The sequence below is a fragment of the Globicephala melas genome, chromosome X, assembly GCF_963455315.2.
Source record: "Globicephala melas chromosome X, mGloMel1.2, whole genome shotgun sequence".
Taxonomy (NCBI): Eukaryota; Metazoa; Chordata; class Mammalia; order Artiodactyla; family Delphinidae; genus Globicephala; species Globicephala melas.
Window position 1 is genome coordinate 78,775,780 of NC_083335.1, and position 10,520 is coordinate 78,786,299.

Below are 10,520 nucleotides of genomic sequence, written 5' to 3' on the forward strand. Positions count from 1 at the left end.
GGTTGATTCCATGTCCTGGCTATTGTAAACAGTGCTGTAGTGAACATTGGAGTGCATGTGTCCGTTTGAATTATGGTTTTCTCAGGGTATATGCCCATTAGTGGGATTGCTGGGTCATATGGTAGTTCCATTTTTAGTTTTTTAAAGGAACTGCATGCTGTTCTCCATAGTGACTGTATGAATTTACATTCCTGCCAAAGGAGCAAGAGGGTTCCCTTTTCTCCACACCCTCTCCATTTATTGTTCGTAGATTTTTTGATGATGGCCACCCTGGCCACTGTGATGTGATACCTCATTGTAGTTTTGATCTGCATTTCTCTAATAATTAGTGATGTTGAGCATCTTTCCATGGGCCGCTTGGCCATCTGTATGTCTTCTATGGAGAAATGTCTATTTACGTCTTCTGTGCATTTTTTGATTGGGTTGTTTTTTTTCTTTTTTTGATATCAAACTCCATGAGCAGTTTGTTTATTTTGGAGATTAAGCCCTTGTCAGTTGCTCTGATAGAAATATTGTCTTCAATTTTGAGGGTTATCTCTTGGTCTCATTCATGATTTTCTTTGCTGCACAAATGTTTTTAAGTTTCATTAGGTCCCATTTGTTTATTTTTGTTTTTATTTCCATTTCTCTAGGAGGTGGGTCAAAAAAGATCTTGCTGTAATTTATGTCAAAGTGTGTTCTTCCTATGTTTTCCTCTAAGAGCTTTATAGTGTCCAGCCTTATGTTTAAGTCTATAATCCATTTTGAGTTTATTTTTGTGTTTGGTTTTAGGGAGTGTTCTAATTTCATTCTTTTACATGTAGCTGTCCAGTTTGCCCAGCACCACATATTGAAGAGACTGACTTTTCTCCATTGTATATTCTTGACTCTTTCTCATAAATTAGGTGACCATAGGTGCATGGGTTTATCTCTGGTTTTCTATCCTGTTTCATTGATCAATATTTCGGTTTTTGTGTCAGTATGATACTCTCTTGATTACTGTAGCTTTGTAGTATAGTCTGAGGTCAGGGAGCCTGATTCCTCCAGCTCTGTGTTTCTTTCTCAGGATTGTCACCCTCGTGCCTGCACCCAAAGTGGCCACCGTCCCTCTCCACTCCCCAAACGCATCCATGGGCACCCGCCCTCCCCAGGCACCACTGGTCTATTCTGCCCTCCAGGCGCCCTCTCCAGAGCCCCCACACACATCACCCTGGAACCTGGCTGGTGTTGGAAATGTCCATAGAGCAACAGCCCTGTGGCTGACATGGTCCTGGTGCTCCAGCTGTGTCAAGCCTGTGCCTCTGAAGAGGTAGAGCCAAGTTCAAGACATTCGTCCACCACAGACCTCCTGGCTCCACATAATATCAAATGCCGAAAGCTTTCCCAGAGACCTCCATCTGAAAGCTAAGACCCAGCTCCACTCAATGAGCAGCAAGCTAAAGTGCTGGACACCCTGTGCCAAACAACTACCAAGACAGGAAAACAACCACACCCATCAGCAGAGAAGCTGCCTAAAATCATAATAAGGTCACAGACACCACAAATCATATCACCAGACGTGGTCCTGAACAACAGAAAGACAAGATCAAGCCTCATCCACCAGAACACAGGCAGTAGTCCCATCCACCAGGAATCCTACACAACCCCACTGGGGGCAGACACCAAAAACAATGGGAACTAAGAACCTGCATGCTGCAAAAAGGAGACCCCAAACACAGTAAGTTAAGCAAAATAAGAAGACATAGAAACACACAGAAAATGTAGGAGCAAGGTAAAAACCAACCAGACCAAACAAAGGAAGAAGAAATAGGCAGTCTACCTGAAAAACAATACAGAATAATGGTAGTTAAGTTGATCCAAAATCTTGGAAATGGAATAGAGAAAATACAGGAAATGTTTAACAAGGACACAGAAGAACTAAAGAGCTAACAAACAATGATGAACAACAAAATAAATGAAATTAAAAATTCTTTAGAAGTAATCAAGAGCAGAATAACTGAGGCAGAAGAACAGATAAGTGACCTGGACGATAAAAAGAGTGGAAATAACTACTGCAGAGCCGAATAAAGAAAAAAGAATGTAAAGAATGTAGGACAGTCACAGAGACTTTTGGGAAAATATTAAACCAACATTCGAATTATAGGGGTCTCAGAAGATGAAGAGAAAAAGAAAAGGACTGAGAAAATACTTGAAGAGATTATAATTGAAAACTGTCCTAACATGGGAAAGGATATACTCAATCAAGTTCAGGAAGCACAGAGAGTCCCAGACAGGATAAATCCAAGGAAAAACATGCCAAGACATATATTAATCAAGCTATCAAAAATTAAATACAAAGAAAAATTATTAAAAGAAGCAAGGGTAAAAACACAAATAACATACAAAGGAGTCTCAGTAAGGTTAAGAGCTGAACTTTAAGGAAAAACTCTGCAAGCCAGAAGGCAGTAGCAGGACACATTTAAAGTGAAGAAAGGGAAAAAACCACAACCAAGATCACGCTACCCAGCAAGGAGCTTATGCTGATTTGACGGAGAAATTAAATTTGATTTGCTAATATTTTCAGCACCACAAAACCAGCTTTACAACAAATGCTAAAGGAACTTCTCTATGCAGGAAATACAAGAGAAGGAAAAGACCTACCATAACAAAGCCAAAACAATTAACAAAATGGTAATAGGAACATACATGTTGATAATTACCTTAATTGTAAATGGATTAAATGCTCCCACCAAAAGACATAGACTGGGTTAATGGATACAAAAACAAGACCCTATATATGCTGTCGAAAAGAGACCCACATCAGACATAGGGACACTTACAGACTGAAGGTGAGGGGTTGGAGAAAGATATTCCATGCAAATGGAAATCAAAAGAAACCTGAAGTAGCAATTCTCATATCAGACAAAATAGTCTTTAAAATAAAGACTATTGCAAGAGACAAAGAAGGACACTACATAATGATCAAGGGATCGATACAAAAAGAAGATATAATAATTGTAAATATTTATGCAACCAACATAGAAGCACCCCAATATATAAGGCAAAAGCTAATAGCCGTAAAAGGGGAATTTGACAGTAACACAATCATAGTAGGGGACGTTAACACCCCACTTTCACCAATGGGCAGATCAACAAAAATGAAAATAAATAAGGAAACACAAGCTTTAAATGACACATTTAAAAAGATGGACTTAATTGATATTTACAGGACATTCGATCCAAAAACCACAGAATACACTTTCTTTTCAAGTGCTCATGGAACATTCTCCAGGATAGATCATATCTTGGGTCACAAATCAAGCCTTGGTAAATTTAAGAAAATTAGTCACATGGACTAAATAATACACTACTTAATGAACAATAGATCACTGAAAAAAATCAAAGAGAAAATTTTCTTAAAAAGACAATGAAAAAAATACTACCCTATACCTATATGATGCAGCAAAAACAGTTCTAAGAGGGAAGTTTATAACAGTACAATCTTACCTCAAGAAACAAGAAACATCTCAAATAAACAACCTAACTTTACACCTAAAGCAATTAGAGAAAGAAGAACAAAAAATCACTGAAGTTGGCAGAGGGAAAGAAATCATCAAGATTAGATCAGAAATAAATGAAAAAGAAATGAAGGAAAGGATAACAAAGATCAATAAAACTAAAAGCTGGTTGTTTGAGAAGATAAACAAAATTGAAAAACCATTAGGCACAGTCATCAAGAAAAAAAGAAGACTCAAATCAATAGAGTTAGAAATGAAAAAGGAGAAGTAACAACTGACACTGCAAAAATACAAAGTATCATGAGAGATTACTACAAGTAACTATATGCCAATAAAATGGACAGCCTGGAAGAAATAGACAACTTCCTAGAAAAGCACAACCTTCCAAGAGTGAACCAGGAAGAAATAGAAAATATAACCAAACCAACCACAAGCACAGAAATTGAGACTGTGATTAAAAATCTTCCAACAAACAAAAGCCCATCACTCGATGACTTCACAGGCAAATTCTATCAAACATTTAGAGAAGAGTTAACACCTGTCCTTCTCAAACTCTTCCAAAATATAGCATAGGGAAGAACACTCCCAAACTCATTCTACGAGGCCACCATCACCCTGATACCAAGACCAGACAAAGGTGTCACAAAGAAAGAAAACTACTGGCCAATATCATTGATGAACATAGATGCAAATATCTTAAACAAAATAATAGCAAACAGAATCCAGTGGCACATTAAAAGGATCATACATCATGATCAAGTGGGGTTTATCTGAGGAATGCAAGGATTCGATATACGCAAATCAATCCATGTGATCAACCATATTAACAAATTTAGAAGAAAAAACATATGATCATCTCAATAGATGTAGAAAAAGGTTTCGACAAAATTCAACACCCATTTATGATAAAAATCCTCCAGAAATTAGGCATAGAGGGAACTTACCTCAACATAATAAAGGCCATATATGACAAACACACATCCAACATTGTTCTCAATGGTGAAAAACTGAGAGCATTTCTTCTAGGATCAGAAACAAGACAAGGTTATCAACTCTCAACACTATTATTCAACATGGTTTTGGAAGTATTAGCCACAGCAATCAGAGAAGAAAAAAAGATAATAAAAGGAATCTAATTCAGAAAAGAAAAATTAAAGCTGTCCCTGTTTGCAGAGGATGTGATATTTAGAGAATATACATAGAGAAACCTAAAGATCCTACCAGAAAACGACCAGAGCTACTCAATGAATTTGGTAAAGTAGCAGGATATAAAATTAATGCTCATGAATCTCTTGCATTCTTATACACTAATGATGAAAAATCTGAAAGAAAAATTAAGGAAACACTCCCATTTACCACTGCAACAGAAGGAATAAAATACCTAGCAGTAAACCTACCTATAGAGACAAAAGACCTGGATGCAGAAAACTATGAGACACTGATGAAAGAAATTAAAGATGATACAAACAGATGGAGAGATATGCCATGTCCTTGGATTGGAAGAATCAACATTGTGAAAATGACTCTACTACCCAAAGCAATCTACAGATTCAGTGCAATCCTTATCAAACTACCAATGGCATTTTTCACAGAACTAGAACAAAAAAATTTTACTATTTTTATGGAAACAAAAAAGAACCCGAATAGACAAAGCAAACCTTGAGAAAGAAAAACGGAGCTGGAGGAATCAGGCTCCCTGACTTCAGACTATACTACAAAGCTACAGTAATCCAGACAGTATGTTACTGGCACAAAAACAAAAATATAGATCAATGGAACAGGATAGAAAGCCCAGAGATAAACCCACGCACATGTGATCACCTTGTTTTTGATAAAGAGGCAAGAATATACAATGGAGAAAAGACAGACTCTTCAAAAGTGGTGTTGGGAAAATGGGACAGCTACATGTAAAAGAATGAAATTAGAACACTCCCTGACACCATACACAAGAATAAACCCAAAATGGATTAAAGACCTAAATGGAACAGCAGACACTATAAAGCTCTTAGAGGAAAACATAGAACATTCTATGACATAAATCACAGCAAGATCTTTTTTGACCCCCTTCCTAGAAAAATGGAAATAAAAACAAAATTAAACGATGGGACCTCATGAAAGTTAAAAGCTTTTGCACAACAAAGGAAACCACAAACAAGATGAAAAGACAACCCTGAGAATGGGAGAACATATTTACAAATGGAGCAACTGACAGAGGTTTAATCTCCAAAATTTACAAGCAGCTCGTGCAACTCAATATCAAAAAAACAAACATCCAATCCAAAAATGGGCAGAAGACCTAAATAGACATTTCTCCAAAGAAAATATACAGATTTCCAAGAAGCACATGAAAGGATGCTCAACATCACTAATTATTAGAGAAATGCAAATCAAAACTACAATGAAATATCACCTCACACAGTCAGAATGGCCAACATCAAAAAATCTAGAAACAATAAATGCTGGAGAGGGTGTGGAGAAAAGGGAACCGTCTTGCACTTTTGGTGGGAATGTAATTTGATATAGCCACTATGACGAACAGTATGGAGGTTCCTTAAAAAAGTAAAAGTAAAACTGCCATATGACCCAGCAATCCCACTACCGGGCATATACCTGCGAAAACCATAATTCAGAAAGAGTCATGTACCACAATGTTAATTGCAGCTCTATTTACAATAACCAGGACATGGAAGCTACCTAAGTGTCCATCGACCGATGGATGGGTAAAGTTTGGCCTCTATATACAATGGAATGTTACTCAGCCATATAAACAAACGAAATTGTGTTATTTGTAGTGAGGTGAATGCTACTACTGACTGTCGTACAGACTGAAGTAAGTCACAAAGAGAAAAATACTGTATGCTAACACATGTATACCGAATCTAAAAAATAAAATGGTTCTGAAGAATATAGGGTCAGGAATAAAGACGCAGATGTAGCAAATGGACTTGAGAACATGGGGAGTGTAGGGTAAGCTGGGACGAAGTGAGAGAGTGGCATGGACTTATATATACTACCAAATATAAAATAGATCACTAGTGAGAAGCAGCAGCATAGCCCTGGGAGATCACCTAGATGGTTTGTGACCATCTAGCAGGGAGGGATATGGAGGGTGTGAGGGAGACATAAGCTGGAGGAGATGTGGGGATATATGTATATATATATATATATATATATATATATATATATATATATATACACACACATATATACATATATATGTGTATATATATATATATCACTGATTCACTTTTTTATATAGCAGAAGCTAACAAACCATTGTAAAGCAATTATACTCCAATGAAGATGTTATAAAAAATGATTCTACTAGGTATTTGGAAGCTGTGCTCTGCTCAGTCTTCTATAAGTGAATGTGAGCTAAATCCTATTCAATCCACATACAGTGAAGCATTTCCAATATTATCATTATCAATTATTTTAACAAGCTACAAACAAGATGGTTTCAGGACAGTGTTATTTCAATAATGGAACATATTCACAGTATTGCAAACTCTTTTTTTATTTATTTACATTGCTGTAAAGTATGGTTCCTAAAAGCTGCTATGAAGATGCATCATCGCAGTGTTGTAGCTCTGCCTATAAGTGAATCCTTTGCATTTGCCTGTGGAGACTTATTTCTTAAGTTAGAGATATATATGTTGCAAAAATTGATATCGTATTTTTAATTGGAACCTTGCTCTTTCCCTGAATATAGCTTATACTCTGAATTTCAGGCTTGTAGTGAGTTGTTTATGGATACAGATTGTAGATTGCTCCTGGTAGTATGGTCATTTTAACAATATTAATTCTTCCACTCCATGAACACATCACATATTTCCATCTGTTTACATTACATTCAGTTTCTTTCACTGGTGTCTTATAGTTTTCAGAGTACAGGTATTTTATCTTTTTAGGTAGTTTATTTGTAGGTATTTTATTCTTTTTTGTGATTGTAAATCGGATTGTTTCCTTTGTATCTCTTTCTGATCTTTCATTATTAGTGTATGGAAATGCAACTAATTTCTGTATATTTACTTTATATCCTGCAACTGTACTGAATTCATTGATGTGCTCTAATAGTTTTTCGGTAGTGTCTTTAGGATTTTCTATGTATCATGTCATCTGCAAACAGAGACAGTTTTACTTCTCCCTATTCAATTTGGATTCTTTTACTCCTTTTTCTTGTCTGATTGTTGTGGTTAGCTTTTCCAATACTATGTTAAATAGAAGCGGCAAGGCTGGGCATCCGTATGTTGTTCCTTACCTTAGAGGATATGCTTTCAGCTTTTCACTATTGAGTTTGATGTTAGCTGTGAACTGGTAATATATGTCCTTTATTATGTTATGTTCCTTCTATGCCCAGTTTGAAGAGAGTTTTATCATAAATGGATATTGAATTTTGTCAAAAGCTTTTTTTCTGCATCTATTGAAATGATCATATGGTCTTTACTCTTCAATTTGTTAACATGGATTAACACATTGATTTGCTGAATGAAAAATCCTTGTGAATTTGATCATACCCTTGGTCATGGTGTATGATCCTTTTAATATATTGTTGGATTCAGTTTGCTAATATTATGTTGAGTATTTTTGCATCTAAGTTCATCAGTAATATTGTCTGTAATTGTCTTTTTTTATGATATCTTTGTCTGGATTTTTGTATCAGGTTGATCTGGGTCTCCTAGAATCGTTTCTGAAACCTTTCTTCCTCTGCAATTTTTTGGAACAGTTTGAGAAGTATAAGGTGTTAATTTTTCTCTAAATATTTGTTAGAATTCCCCTGTGAAGCCATCTGGTTTGGATGTATGCTTATTAGATGTTTTTTAAATTATGTATTCAATATTGTTACTGGTATTTGGCCTGTTAATAATTTCTATTTCTTTTTGGTTCAGTCTTGGGAGATTTTATAATTCTAGGAATTTGTCCTTTTCTTCTAGGTTGTCCATTTAAAAACATTTTTTGTACTATTTTTAAAATCTTTATTTCTCTATGTCCCTGTAATATATTCACTACCACCCACATACACTTAAATGGATGATGAAGTCTTCAATATTAAAGATGAGCCACTGGACCCTTAGAAAACGGTTTTGAAAGATATCTACCATTAAAACACACACAAAAACATGAGAAAGCATGAATGCAGTCCCCCACTACCACATACTATGCAGCTGAGTTTTCTCCATTTGGGGAAATCTCAGGGATCAGCACATCTGGAATGCAATGGATGAAACTCACCCTGGGAAAACCACCTTCATAACCATGGTATCTCCCCTGCCTGGTAAGTATAGTTTGTCCATTTTATTGCCATATAGTTGTTTATAGTAGTCTCTTAAAACCCTTTGTATTTCTGTGGTGTCAGTTGTAACTTCTCTTCTTTCATTTCTGATTTTATTGATTTGAGCCCTTTTTTCTTGGTAGGTTTGGCTAAATGTATATAATTTTTTTTTAATCTTTTCATAGAACCAGCTCTTAGTTTCATTAATTTTTTAATGTTTTTTTCTTAAGTCTCCATTTATTTCTGTCCTGAACTTTATGATTTTTTACTTCTGCTACTTTTGGGTTTTGTTTGTTTTTCTTTATCTAGTTTCTTTGGTTATAAGGCTATGTTGTTCATTTTGGATTTTTCTTGTTTCCTGTGATAAGCTTGCAACACTCTAAACTTCCCTCTTAGAACTACTTTTGCTGCCTCCCATAGATTTTAGATTTTTGTGTTTTCATTTTCACTTGTCTCCAGGTATTTTTTTCCTCTTTGATTTCTCCAGTGATCCATTGGTTACTTAGTAGCATATTGTTTAACCTCCACATTGTTTTTGCAGTTTTTTCTTATAGTTGATTTCTAGTCTCATAGCATTGCAGATTGAAAAGATCCTTGATATGATTTCAATTTTCTTAAATTTACCGAGGCTTGTTTTGTGGCCTGACATATGAACTATTCTGGAGAATGTTCCATGTATACCAGAAAAGAATGTGCATTCATTCTGTTGCTTTTGGATGTTGCTTTTGGATGCTTTCTACATATACCTTTTAAGTCCTCATACTCTAATGTGTGATTTAAGGCCACTGTTTCCTCATTTATATTCTGTCTGGATGAACTCTCTACTGATGTAAGTGGTGTGTTATAACCCTCACTCTTATTTTGTTACTTTCTACTTCTCCCTTTATGTCTGTTAGTATCTGCTTTATGTATTTAGGTGCTCCTATTTTGGGTGCATACATATTTACAATATTTATATCTTCTATTGGATTGGTTCCTTGATTATTATATGATGTGTTTATTTCTCTCATAACAGTCTTTATTTCAAAGTCAATTTTGTCTGATATAAGTATTGCTTCCCTGGCTTTCTTTTGATTTCTATTTGCATGGAACACCTATTAACATCCCCTTTCTTTCAGTCTGTGTGTGAGTCTTTAGATGTGAAGTGCATCTCTTATAGGCAGCATATATATGAGTCTTGTTTTTGTATCCATTCAGCCACTCTATGTCTTCTGATTGGAGCATTTAATCTATTTACTTTTAAAGTAATTATTCATATGTATGTTCTTATTGCCATTTTGTTAATTGTTTGGGGGTTGTTTTGTATGTCTTTTTAATTTCTTTCTTCTTTTGTTTTCTTCTCTTGTGGTTTGATGACTATCTTTAGTGTTATATTTGGATTCTCTTTTCTTTTCTGTGTGTGTATCTATTATAGATTTTTGATTAGTGGTTACTATGAAGTTTATATATAGCAATTTACATATATACATGATTGTTTTAAGTTGCTGATCTCAATTTCAAATGCATTTTAACAACTCTGTATTCTCCTCGCCTCAGAATGACTACTTTTGTTATCATATTTTACATGCAACTGTGTTGTGTATCCCATAACTGCTTATTGTGTATAGAGACAATTTTAGCACTTTTGTCTTTTAACCTACTTACTAGTTTTGCATATGCATGATTTCCTAACTTTACTGTATGTATGTCTTTATGATGGGCTTTTTCTTTTCATGATTTTTATATTTCTAGTTGTGACCTTTTCTTTTTCACTTAGAGAAGTTCCATTACCA

The 10,520-nt window shown here is 35.2% G+C and overlaps 1 non-coding gene across 1 annotated transcript; it reads right to left on the minus strand.

Annotated features, from left to right (window-relative positions):
* Nucleotides 1-8,595: 8,595 nt before the first annotated feature.
* On the minus strand, nucleotides 8,596-8,759 carry LOC115849613 (U1 spliceosomal RNA). The gene has a single exon (XR_004038079.1). It is a non-coding gene; the product is annotated as a U1 spliceosomal RNA (small nuclear RNA).
* Between the last annotated feature and the right edge of the window lie 1,761 nt (nucleotides 8,760-10,520).